The following is a 13046-nucleotide window of genomic DNA, read 5'->3' on the forward strand; positions in this document are numbered from 1 at the left end:
AGCCCGATTGAAAGGTATGTCGTTCGTTTCAATTAAAATTGGTTTATCTATGTTTAGAATCGGGTATCACAGATTGTTTAGGGGTATGGAATGCATGTTAGTGGGTATATATTTGGTCGGGATTGATGGATTTTGTTGATTCAGTGGGTATTTGATGTCGATTTTACCGGGTTAAGTTTACCGGATTGTTTGAATTTTTGGCCGGATTTTGAAATTATTGTTGTAGTTTTTGAAGAATGGTCGTGTTTTCAAAAGGTTTTTGGTTATCAGAATAATTTTCCAGCAAGTTGTTGAGTCGAAGTTTTGAAAAAGTTACCAAAAAAGTGTGATTTTGTGGTTGTTTGGGTCGGTATGTTGATAGATGTTGGTGATGTTGTGTGTGTTTTTTACTATTGGAAATCTTTTCGGCAGAGGGTTCTTAAAAAGTTTTGAAAATTAACAAGTATGTGTCGGGTATAATTTTTGGACAAAGAATGGGGTATGCTTATACATTTTGTTTTGCACGTGCGGTTTGGGGGTTCTGTTTTTATTCTTTTGAGTTTGAGTTAAAAAAAAGAAAAAAAGAAAATTTTTATGGTGTAAGTTTTATCTATTGGAGCAACCGCGACCGAAATGCTATACGGTTGTCGCCCGTCATTGTTTCAACATGGACTTACTTGGTATATTTATTTTCAGATGTCGAGGAAAAGATCTAAGTATCAGCAAATGTTTGATTTTACTTCTCAGCAGTATAGGCGTGTACAGATCAGATATGCAGTTAATGAGATTGAGGTTTTCAGAGCAGCAGTTGAGGATATCACAGGGGGAGACGAGGAGGATCACATCATATTACGATATCTCCCCGGCACTCCAGAATATGAGAGGTTTGATCAGATTCTTGGCATGACGTTATTACGACATCGTACGATTGATTGGGAGGTGTTGGAATCCATTGGACAGGTTAGGAGACTTAATAGTCTATTACCGGGACGTTGGGCCAATATTCTGAGATTTGATGATAAGCAGTACGTGGAGTTGGTCTATGAGTTTTATTCTACTTTTCGACATAGTCCAGGTGATTTTGATGAGCCACATGCAGTAAGCTTTTCGTTAGGGAAAGAATTGTTCCAGTTCACGGTGCCCCATTTTGCGGTGATAGCGGGATTGTACGGGGAGCATAAGGTTAATGGCCCCGGGTTTCGGGAGAGTATTCGGGGGTTTACCACGGGTTCTACTGCGTCTCGCCCGTTTTGGATTTCGACTGCTGAGTTGGCTGAGTTCTGAAGTAATATTGCAGTTGGCGCGCATTCGAGTAACGCTGTCTCATCAGCCATTCGGGATCCACTCCACAGGTATATGCATAAGGTGATAGATTCCACTATCATGGGCCGACAGTCGGGACGCGATAAGTGTAATAATATAGATTTGATATGCTTAATGGCCACAGTTGGGGGTAGGAATGTTAATCGGGTCACGTTGTTGTTGAGTTAATTGGCAAAAGGAGGTCGTAGAGCAAGCTCGGCCATGACGCGGTTGGCATTGGGACCGATTATTATGAGAATTGCTCAGTCATTGGGGTTTTTGGACGTTATCCGATAGAGTATTTTGAGGAGGGTCCGGATACCGATGTTGTGACACTTGATGATGCCCAAAAACCGAGCATAGTTACTTATGGAGATCCATCGCAGATGACAGATGTGAGAGTAGCATATAGTTCTAGGCAGCGTGTGGAGAGACCACCTGCTCGGCCACGTCAGAGATGACATCCTAGTCCACCACCGGTACAGCACCCGCGGCCCATGACCTTAGACTACATGTTTGAGCAGCAGTTGCAAATGAAGGATGAGTTGCATGGGTATCGAGATGAATTTCATGAATATAGAGATGAGTCACTGGGCTACTTCAGGACCATGTTTGATCATTGGAATATTCCACTGCCGGGTACTTTGCAGCAGCAGCTGCATGCTACTTGTGGCTTTGATAAGGGTGGCACTGATTATGGATATGGTGGAGGATCTGGTGGGTATGGAAATGTGTCTGTTGGGATATATTTTGTGGTTTATGCTTGTACTTTGGGCTTAGTTTGGGTGCATTATGTAAACCGAGATCCTTATGGATCTCGGTGGGCTTTGGGCTTTTGTTGGGCTAGTATGTTGGCTACCTTATATATAGATCTCTTTGTATAGGATTTAAAAGGTCGTTTAATTAGGTTTTGGCTATCTAGTATCGTTGTTGGTAGAACGAGTATTGAAAGCATAGTGCTTAAGCACCCGACGTTAATAATAACGTGTGTTTTGAAGCACTCCATCGTGTGTTTTACGTGTTCTTGCTTATTGTCTTGAATCATCTTGTGTTAGGATTCCGCACTAACATCAAGATACTTGATATCATATTGTAGTGATCCAGATTCGGGACTTACAATTGGTATCAGAACCTTTGACCTATTCAGGCTCGTTATTGTGATATCAAAGGATTCAAGATCTAAGTGTTTGGTGGTTTGGTTGTATTTCCGGTGAACTGTTGATCGGAGAAGAGAAAGGATTGCTTTTGGTGAAAGATTGATTTTGTTTTGGAAACAAATCAAATCCTACTAAACTCGGGAGTTTGTTATATTCAAAATCCAACTGAATATCTAGTTTTCGGCCAAGGAAATTGGTTCTCAGTTAGCTTTAGGGTTTTCAGCAATTTGCTCAAGTTTTCTTCTGAAATCTGATCGTTTTCAATTAGATTTATGGGTTCTCGGCCAAAATTCTGTGGTTCTCGGTCAACAATCTCTGTTCTCGGTCACCAACCTTTATTCTCGGTCAACATTCTTTAGTTCTCGGTCAACTCTTTCAGTTCTCGGACATCTTTGGTTTTCGGTCAACGCATACTGTGAACGTAGTTGGACCTGATCAATTTGATTTGGACTTTATGTATTGGAATTTAGAGTTTTCTGGACTTAAGATTTGTTTTGGACTGATTAAAAATAAAATGGATCAATTAACAATTAATAATGGGTCATCCAATGCTTCACTCCATCAAGAACTGGATTCCATAATGGGGACCACCACTCGTGTGCCTCTTCTACTATCTCATGAGGGGTTCAGCGAGTGGAAATTTCGATTCGAGAAGTATGTCAAGATGAAAGATGCAAAAATCTGAAGAAGCATAGTTAGGGGACCCCAAATCATCACGTATCAACGTGAGAACTCAACTGAAGTGTTTGTGAAGCCTATTGCTATGTACGATGATGATGATCTTGCTAAAATTGAAGAGGATGAAAAGGCGCTCTCAACCTTAACTATGGCACTCTCACCTGAGATTGCTCTGGGTTTTAGAGAACTCCAATCTGCTAAGGAGTTGTGGGAGGCGTTAATTGAGGTGTATGAAGGAAACAAAGACATGAAGAGAAGTTGCCAAGACTTGCTGCGACAGAAATTCAATATGTTTAATCATGTTTTGGGAGAGTCGTTGGAAACTCAACTTCAAAGGTTCATAGCTCTTGTGACTGAGATGAGATCTGCAAGCATCTATCTGGCAACTTCTGAAATTAACAACAAGTTGGTGAACTCACTGCCTAAAAGTTGGGATATGAATGTTGCCGTTATCAAGAAGACAAAAGATCTCAACAGAATGTCTATATCCGAGATGATGGCTACCATTAAGGCATGTGACATGGATGACAAGCAACGTGCTATAAATCATGCAAACTCCTACAGTGTAGTTGGGTACAACGTTGCTTCCAACAATGCCCTCATCTCACAAGACAGCTTCTCAATGTTTAAGGCCACTCAGCAACTTCCACCTCAAGGAAACTTCCAAATGTTTACGTCCAGGTAAATCTTCTTCCATCCCACCTCAACCAGCTCTAGTATTTTTCACCAAGTCTGCTCAATCTCCTGCTGCTAATGTTCAACCTCAATCATCTGGTGTTGCTCCCAGTCAGAACTCCAATCAAATTCCCACTATCCAAAAAGAAACTCAAGAGAACATAGCTTTAATGGCGGGATTCATGAACTGCTACAATGCATTTCTAGCTGGTGATCTGGTTCAACCTGTAGTTGCTGCGGAGCTTGATCAAATCCATCCAGATGATGTTGAAGAAATGGATATCTCTTGGCAAATCGCCATGGCAGTGTTTCGGGCCAAGAAATTCACTAAGAGAACGGGAAGGAACAATCGGAATATGCCAAACAATCAGAAGGTGGGTTCTAATAAGGACACTCTGAGATGCTACAACTGTCACGAGCTGGGTCACTTTGCTCGTGAATGTACCAACCTAGCAAAGGAAGGAAACTCGGAGAGGGGGCTGGTTCCAGTGGAAAATGCTAGAGGTGAAGTTGGGGGTAGTTCGGGAAATCGTGAAAGAAGTTTGGTTGCTCAACAATTTTCTTGGGATGATCAGATGGCTGCTCTCAACATTGGCAATCAGACCGCCAATTATGCTCACGTAGAGGATGCTGAGGAAGAAAATGCTGCTGAGGAGCAAATCAAGGAACTTCAATTCGCATTCATGGCCTTCACTCCTCCCAGCTCATCTGAGGTAAGCTTTCAACCATGTTCTCAAGATTGTGTTGATAAAATTAATTTATATAAACTCCACAATGATAACTTGATCAGAGACATGGAAAGAGTGAAATCTGAAAATTTTAAACTTAAGAAAAATGAAAAAGCTTTCTTAGATAAAATAGAAGCAAATCAAAAGGATTTTTCTAAGCTTAAATCTGAATTCAGCATAAAGTGTTGTCACCACTTAGATGCCAAGCAGGAAATTGCTGAATTAACCGCTAAACTGAAAGCCTCCGAAATAGAGATTTTGAATTTAAATGCTAAATTTGAAAGGGCTGAACTTGATTTCAAAAACTTCGAGGGCTCCAATAAAGTAGTTAGTTCAATGATTGATAATCAGTTATGGTGGAAGGAAAACGAAGGTGAGGTATAGGATATAGTCGGGTACCCCCACCTTACAATGGCAACTATGTTTGACTTCTTGTCACCAAAGAACAGGAAGAAAATGTACAAGGCATGAAGTACGGTAAACAAGATAAGAATGACAAGTCTGATCCTGTGAATACAAATGTATCCACTTCAGGAATGAACGATTCTAACGTGTTTGCTTCATGTGCAGAGAAAGTAATTGTTGAGGAATGGATTTATGAGGATGATGACTCTTGTGTTTCGTTTAATAAAGACATTAATTCTTATGTTTCTTTAAAACTACCTATTTTGAATTCTATTAGTTCGACTGTTTGTATGGGCTCTGGCTTTAAGAGCAAAGACAATTGAATGGTTAATTCTGTTAAAACTGTGAAATATGATGAGGTGGTTTTTAATAAGAAAAATAAAAATAAAACATTTGCTAAAAACTACCCACCACCCAAGTTCATTAAAGAGGGATGCTCAAATGAACAAAAGGGTATCGAACCGAACAACAGGTCTAATGGTAAACATCAAGCTAAGCGACCTGACCCACACAATAGGTCAAGACAAAAGGTTCACCACAATGATTTTTATATAAAACGTCAAACTTGTTATAATTGTGGGATTCCTGGTCATATTGCTAGAAACTGTCCACATCGTCCATATGTTCCATACTATGGATTTTATCAGAGGAATATGCCTCGTGATACCTATCGACGAAATTTCGGGCATTATAAGGCAAATCCCTCTGACGGTGATTGGAACAAGAACAAATCTGGTAGGTTTCGTCCTCATCAGACCAAGCCTAACATGTTTAGTAGAAGTGATAGAAACCATGATTCGACTTCAAAAACTAACTCGATTTCTAAATCACGGCCTGTCGGGAGAACAAATTCGTCTGTTCCCTCTACACGCAAACCAGAGACTGAACCATCCATTCGTACAAACAACAGTAAATCTTACAATGGTAAACATAAATGGATGCCTAAGTCTCCGGTAAAAAAGGTTACTTCTTCCATTTTAGATAATCGAGAAGATATGTCATGGCAGCCCATAACGAGTGTAGATGAGTCAGGTGTACCCAGTGTTACTATGGATTGGGTGCCAAAGTCTAATTAATCCCGCACTTCGTGCAGGAGCAGCTATGGAGGAATATCATCAGACCTTGGTATGTTGATAGTGGGTGTTCCAGGCACATGACAGGAGACATTTCCCAGCTACACGACATTCAAATTTTTAATGGTGGGTATGTGTTCTTTGCGGGTGGAGAAAAAGGGAAGATCACGCAGAAAGGTACTGTAAGTAACGGTGTTCTAAAATTCGAAAATGTTAATTTTGTTCCAAAGCTGAAGCACAATTTTTTGAGCGTGTCACAAATCTGTGGTAAAGGGTTTTCAACTCATTTTACTAAGAAAGAGTGCTTGATTTTGAAACCTGGAATCATTATACCAGAAGACCGGATTTTTGTTCGATCACAAAGAAAAGATAATGCTTACGTGATCGACATGAACAAAAATGTTCCTGATGAAATAACCTGTTTGTTTTCAAAGGTGTCTGAACATAATGCCATGCTTTGGCATCGTCGTCTTGGTCATGCTAATATGAAAAATCTGAATCGTCTTGCTAAAAATGATTTGGTGCGAGGTTTACCCGTCAAAGATTTTGTTACTATTGAAAAGTGTGTGACTTGTGCTTTGGGTAAACATCATCGAAAAACTCATAAACCAAAATTGCTTAACACCATTTCATCTGTGTTTCAATTACTGCATATGGATCTTTTCGGTCCGGTTCATGTTTTGAGTCTTTCTCGCAGCTCGCAGCTCTTATTGTCTCGTTATTACTGATGACTACTCACGTTTTACTTGGGTGTTTTTCTTGTCAAATAAGAGTGAAACTGCAGAATTGATCAAGCGATTTGTTGTGCTTATGGAGGATTAGCTGAATCTGAAGCTGAAGGGAATTCGGTGTGACAATGGTACAGAATTCAAGAATGCATCATTGAATTATTTTTGCTCAGAAAGGGTGGTGCTCCGTCAATACAGTTCAGCTCGGACACCACAGCAGAATGGTGTGGCTAAAAGGAGAAACAGGACTCTTATCGAGGCGGCAAGGACCATGCTGTATGATTCTAAACTGCCATTATTCTTCTGGGCAGAAGCTATCAACATGGCCTGTTATGTTCAGAATCGGGTGATAATTAACAAATCACAAATGAAAACTCCATATGAGATCGTATATGGTCATAAGCCTACTGTTGCACACTTCAGAGCCTTTGGTTGTCCGTGTACTCTACTGAATCTCGAGTCTACTCCGAAGTTTGGGGCCAAAGCTGATGATTGTTATTTTGTTGGGTATGCTGGTCACACCGCCTACAGAGTCTACAATAAGTCAACTAAACAAATTCTAGAATCCTATGATGTTCGTTGGTTGGAAGAAAACGAGACTGATGCTCGTGTTGGTCCGGACTGGTTATTCGATTACAATTAACTCTTCAAACCGTTCAATGTGCTTCCGGTCATCAACACAGAAACTTCAGGTGGTGCTACAGCAGATACTGAGAAAGAAGACCCACATGCAGTATCTCACATCTCTCCTCTTCTGGATGATGATGTCTCAGAACCACTTGATGACAACCCACCCACGTCCGTCAGTCAGCCGAAAGAAGTTACGGAAACTGTATATTCTCCAAACTCTTTAGAAAATGCTTCAACAGTTGTGGGGGAGAGTCCTATTCGTCAAATCTTTTGGAGCACCTTGTTTCCCGATATCATTCCAAATGAATACGTTGCCAGCACTTCATACTCACACAGTACTACGGCTTCTGGATGGAAGAATCCCCTCGCTGAGATTGATGAGAACCTGTCAAACTTACCTCCTACCGGTACCGTTCCCGAACATGTAATTCCATCAAGGACCCAGCGAAATCATCCAATTGAGAATGTCATAGGTCTTCTTGAAACAGGCGTGTCCACCAGAAGTCAGACGTGACACATAAACAGTTGTTTGTTTTCTTGTTTCATCTCTCAGATTGAGCCGAAGTCGGTGGAAATGGCTCTTCTAGAACCAAGTTGGGTGGATGCCATGCACGAAGAGTTGAATCAGTTCGATAATTTGAAAGTGTGGAGGTTAGTTGAACTGCCAAAGGGAAAGAAAGAATTAGATACGAGATGGGTTTTCCGAAACAAGCAAGATGACACGGGAGTTATTGTTAAAAACAAGGCACGGTTAGTTGTTCGTGGTTTTCGTCATGTTGAAGGTTTAGACTACACTGAAGTATATGCTCCTGTAGCTAGACTTGAGGCCATTCGGATTTTTCTAGCTTATGCGTCTTTCATGGGTTTCACGGTATATCAGATGGATGTTAAGACCGCCTTTCTGTATGGCGAAGTTCAGGAAGAGATTTACGTGGATCAGCCACCGGGGTTTGTAGACTCTAAGAATCCTAATCATGTCTACAAATTGGACAAAGCATTGTACGGTCTTCACCAAGCTCCTCGGGCGTGGTATGCTACGTCGACGGCACATCTTCTGGGTCATGGCTATACAAGGGGGACCATTGATCAAACTCTGTTCCTTAAAGCCATCGGGAAAGATTTGATTCTGGTTCAGATTTATGTGGATGATATTATCTTCGGGTCTACCAGTGCTGGGCTGTGTTCAGAATTTGAAGAGGTTATGAAGAAGAGATTTGAGATGAGCTCATTGGGAGAGATGACAACATTTCTAGGATTGCAGGTTCGTCAGAGCTCGACGGGAATTTTGCTGCATTAAGGAAAGTACGTTGAAGATATGCTTGCAAAATTTGAATTTCAAGATTCCAAGAGTGTCGCCACTCCAATGGTAGAAAGGCCTCTTTTGTCGTCTGATCCTGAAGGGAGTCCCGTAGATCAAACGTACTATCGATCGATGATCGGGTCTCTGATGTATCTCACCGCCAGTCGTCTCGACATCATGTTTACAGTCAGTCAATGTGCTCGTTTCCAGGCTAATCCTAAACTCTCTCATTTAATTGATTTAAATGCATTTTTAGATATCTGAAGGGACAACCGAAGTTAGGTATTTGGTATCCCAAAAACTCAGAGTTTGATCTTTAAGCTTTTGCTGATAGCAATTATGGTGGAGATAACATTGACAGGAAATCCACATCTGCCGGCTGCCAGTTTTTAGGAGATCGTCTCATTTCATGGCAGTGCAAGAAACAACAAACGATGTCTACTTCGACTGCCGAGGCGGAGTATGTTGCTGCGTCAGCTTGCTATTCACAGGTTATTTGGATGCAACATCAATTGCTGGACTACGGTTTGGAATTTCTTAACACTCCCATTTTTTGTGATAATGATGCTGCTATTGCAATTGTTAAAAATCTCGTTCAGCACTCCAAAACCAAGCACATTGACATCAAAGTCCATTTTATTCGTGACTGTTACGACCGGAAACTAATTCATCTTGAACAGGTCCACACTAATAATAATGTGGCGGACCTATTTACAAAACCGGTCGGAATAGCCAGATTTAATATGCTTGTGGGATTTCATAAGATGCTGCGTTTTGATGACTGAGTATTTTTGAGGTTTAAATTGTGTACATAAATTTTTCTTCGTGTCATAATTTCTGTACAAATTTAGGGGGAGAAAAAGGAAAACCACAAAAAGAGTGTGATTTTCTTTTTATCATTTAATAAAAAAAAATCAAATAGTCAAAAATAGTGTGTGTGCGTCTTTATCATTTTATAAAAATCAAAAAGTTAAAATGTGTGTTTGTTTATATTCACTCTCGCTTAAAATTATGTCGACGCTCAAGTTTGAAGAACATATATTTGTATATGTTTGGTCCGGTAATCTATTCGTAGATTCACAGGATAGCCATTTTATCTAAACACTGAAAGCATTCGGGGCGATTGTGATGTGTTTTATGTTTTGAACTCTTTCACATAAAATTATGTCGGTAATTCCAAGTTGGAGGGACACGTATTCTCATATGTGTTTGGTCCTGTTAATCATTTGTGGTCATACGGGATAGCCATTCACTTGAAAGCTAAAGAGTGACCGGGGTAACTGAGTTCTTAACATGTGTGTCTTTTGGAAAATGATAGATAAATTGTTTTTGCGTGTCTAGCGGGTGAAGTTATTAAGCTTAAAAGGCCCTAGAACAGTCACTGATTTGTATGGTAGCTTTCCATGATGCGTAAAAGTTGAAGTGATATAAACTAAAATTGCTAAACTTACTGTCGAGAGTCATTTTGAAGAAATGTGCATGCTTTCACATACATCTCTCCAAAGGATAGGCAGAAAAACAATTACCCAATCATACACAAGCCCGTTAGTGTCTTGATCACCAAAAATAATGTATTGCTTTGCTTATTATTCAAAAAAAAATATATTGTGTTATTATCTATTTATATATTTCTTAAACAAATTAGTTTTTAAAAGGCTTAAAGGGTCATACTAGAACTACAAGGGTGGGGCACTCAAGTAAGTCCTAAACACTCTAAATGAAAGGCCTATAAGTCCGGACGGCTTGTAAGTCCAACGTTCAACCTTAAAGCCTAATTTTTTTGTTGTCCACAAACTTATGATCAAGCACTAGGGGGTTGGAGTCAAACTGGGGAAAGCCAAATACGCTTTGAGAAGAGATAGGAGGCATCACAGGTCCATGAGTGATGTCCATCTAAGCTTTATGCCGAACTGAACGTAATTCATATCACTGATGCAATGAAAATCATGCTAAGTTCGGTATACCTGCTATCAGCCTGTCTCTTTGTGTCATAATAATGCTGAACATGAATCCTTGTGACAGCACCTTAAACAATATGATTCCATGTTCGGATTTTTTCTCAAAAAATGGCGTTTCTGCAAAACTGAAATTTGATCCCAAAATATGTTAATTCTACTGAAGGCCAGATAGGTAAATCATTTTTGTTTTTGTTTAGTTTTTATTCTAATTAAATTTTATTCTTAATTTTTAATTTTTAAATTTTTACCTCATATTTACTCGTGTCGAAACAAATATCATAAGAAATCGTTTTCACATGGATCGGGATCTGGTTTTATTTGACGATTGCAAAATGTCATGGGCCGTTCAGTTGGGCAAAGTGTGTCCATAATCTCTGTGTTGTCGGTCCTGTCAACTCTGGCCCAAGTTGTTTGTGTTAATGGTGTTCTCGGTTCTTCTTTGTTCTCGGCCAGATCATTTTGTGAGTTCCCTACTTTCAGTATTTGGTTCTCGGCCATATGTTTTCGGTAATTAAATGTTCTCGGTCAAGTTTGATGTGACCAGGTAGTTTCAAAGGCACTCATTACTACTTATTGATTATTCTTGAAACTCACAACTTCTATAATCTTCCAAAATCTTCTCTCATTATAACCATTATATCTTTTACCTACTTGCCACCATACATCATTTCCTGTCTACTTGTTCTTTCAAGTAGACATCTTTAAAGGGTAAGTAAATCTATTATGGTTGAAGGGTTTTCGGTGGTTATTAGATTTGATCGATTAATTACTCGAGAGGTTTGTTTGTTCTCTGTTGAAGTTACTGATTATCGGTTTAGTCATTGATTGTAGTTACAGGTTTGGTCATAAATGGTGATTGGTGGTATGATGAAGATGATGAGTAGTGCTATGAGGTTCTCGGCATGGACTGATCAGATTCTTTTGATCAATCAGAGAGATCTTCGTGTTGGAGAGGTTTTGAAGCATTCTCGGTCAAACCTTGACCGAGGACTTGTTGGTTCTACCAAAGATACATCGTGTTTGACTTCTCTGAGTCAATCAAGCCTAACACTTGCTGCTATTTATGATGACAAAAGTCATGTTCATCTACTTCATATGGGTAGTAGCATGACCTACGCTAGATTACTAGCCAGGTTTTAATAAAGGCCCTAAATAAGACACTCAACTTCCAAGTGTCTATTTAGGAGTCACAGTATATACGCCGAAATGTCTAAATGAAGGTATAGAAGCACGTTGATCGTCTACAGTTGAAGCAGTTGTGATCAAGCAATAAACCAAGGGGGAGAATGTTGAGATATATTTTGTGGTTTATGCTTGTACTTTGGGCTTAGTTTGGGGTGCATTATGTAAACCAAGATCCTTATGGATCTCGGTGGGCTTTGGGCTTTTGTTGGGCTAGTATGTTGGCTGCCTTATATATAGATCTCTTTGTATAGGTTTTAAAAGGTCGTTCAATTAGGTTTTGGCCGTCTAGTATCGTTGTTGGTAGAACGAGTATTGTAAGCATAGGGCTTAAGCACCCGACTTTAATAATAACGTGTGTTTTGAAGCACTCCATCATGTGTTTTACTTGTTCTTGCTTATTGTCTTGAATCATCTTGTGTTAGGATTCCACACTAACATCAAGATACTTGATATCATATTGTAGTGATCCAGATTCGAGACTTACAGTGTCAGCTGCTGGGTATAGTGGTTATGGACAGTATGGCACGAGTGGTTTTTATGATGCAAGTGTCGGAGGATCAGGAGCTGGTGGAGCTGGAGATGATGGTGATTGAGGAAGATTCTGGAGAGGAGCAGTAGGTGTTGATGGAGCAGCTGTCCCGATCGATATTTTGGGTCCTCTTTTCTTGTTTATTTTATTATGTTTTTATTTGCTTATTGGGTTGTACTAAGATAATCATTATTTTGCTTATGGGTATTATGGGCGGTTTAGTTGGGACACTTGAAGGGATTTATTCTTATGGGTGGTTGCTTATGTATATTTTGTTGTAGTTGAACTTTGTGGGTGTCATTTTCTATAAACCCTCACGAGACCATACTCGTCCACCCGTGCTACGGGGGGTTTAAAGGGCTTGTTGCATACGCTAAATGCAATCGTGATTCCTACGAAAGTGAGTTAGGTCTTTCAACATTTCTACTCATTTAACAAATTTGGTTATGAATTTATTAAGCTCGGTTGGTAATTTAAAATTAATTGTTTTGCAAACGGTTTAAAAGACCTATATTTTTAACATTGGTGAGAAGCGTGCTTCTACATGTTTGAGAGTTTGCAAATTTTATTTGGAGAATTGAAGAGGTAAGTTCACTGAGAGCATCAACGAGGGCACGAGAGTTGCAAATGAGAAGTTGTATTTTCAATCAGGTGATTTCGTTTTCATAACTTTATTTGTTTTATTAGTTTTTTTTTGTTAAAAGTGTAATTGTATACAT

Source organism: Bidens hawaiensis, unplaced genomic scaffold, assembly GCF_021521415.1.
Source record: "Bidens hawaiensis isolate Kalapana, Puna unplaced genomic scaffold, B.hawaiensis_p1.1 tig00023812_1, whole genome shotgun sequence".
NCBI classification, from domain to species: domain Eukaryota; kingdom Viridiplantae; phylum Streptophyta; class Magnoliopsida; order Asterales; family Asteraceae; genus Bidens; species Bidens hawaiensis.